We start from the raw sequence: 1,302 nt of genomic DNA on the forward strand, positions 1-1,302 counted from the left end.
CCTGGGTGTTAATCTTAGTGATAGGATGCTCAATATCTTGGACATCCTACTATCCTTACTATCACTAAAATAAGTAAATGAGTAAAAAAGCAAGTCAATCAGTAGACAATGCCCAGATCATACTTGGGTATGTACACTGTGAGGCTAGTTTTGATTTGATCATGTCTCACAGTCCCTGTCAAGGTGACAACTGTGATGTATATGACATCTGTTGCTCACTAGTGAACTTGGTCATTATTCCTTGGACTGTTTTGTCAATGACTGGCTCTATGCATCCTGAATTTGACTGACATTTAAAGTGTTATTCAAAAGGCTGTATGACTACTTGTTCTTGAGATGAAATAGATAAAGTATGATGCTAATTGAAGGAAATGGTTGTTGAGGAGGAACACCCCCCCCCCCGTATCATCAGATTGCAGAGGAGATAAAACAGCTTGGGAAGAAATCACAGAGTCTTTCATGTGGGCAGCTGTGTCACCAGCACACTGGCTGGCACATAACATGTGCTGAAAAACCAATACTGATATTTCTGAGTAGTGCAGGAATAGATACCACCCCCATTGATGTAAACATAGGCTCATGAAACCTTTCCAACTCACACAATAATATAGAAAGACAAGTTGTCTTGAGCTGAAAGGAGCATTTGTAACAGATATAAAGTAAAAACACAACGAGCTAAGAAAGCATCGTGAGGCTTTGCTAGAACACTCTTCCTTTATGGTATGTGAAAAAAGCTGTTTTCTTTTTACTATAATGGCATTTCAGACTTAATGGTGTAAAAACACGCAAAGGAGACCAGCAGAGAAAGGAGGCGTGCTTAGGAGCCATGGTGCAAAAGCAAGCGAGACACAGTACATCAGCCCGAAGAACTCAAACTCCTGAAGATCCACTCCAAATACCAGCAAATACACTACCTTTAAAACTCATTTTCTATGAAACGGGCTAATGAACCAGAACACTTGAATTCTGCTGTGAGCTTTAGAGTAAGACTTTAGCACTTTAATAGTAGTTAAAACTTTAAAAAAGAAAATTAGCCTTGATGTGTGCACTATGAAGATTGTCTAATGTGTCATTGCAATGCATTCTAGTTGCACGAAAAATGTTTTTATTTTAAGAAAGAAAGGAACTTATATGGGAGGAGAGGAAGGAAGGGAGAGAAGAAAGAAGAATAGAAAGGAAAGAAAATTCTGTATGAAAACTCAGTACAGGTCCAACTCATAGTCCTGAGATGACATTGGGACCATAGGAGGCTCACACAGGTTGTCTTCTACAATTCAGATCAAGTTTAAAAAAAAAAAACAA

The sequence above is a fragment of the Mus caroli genome, chromosome 2, assembly GCF_900094665.2.
Source record: "Mus caroli chromosome 2, CAROLI_EIJ_v1.1, whole genome shotgun sequence".
Taxonomy (NCBI): Eukaryota; Metazoa; Chordata; class Mammalia; order Rodentia; family Muridae; genus Mus; species Mus caroli.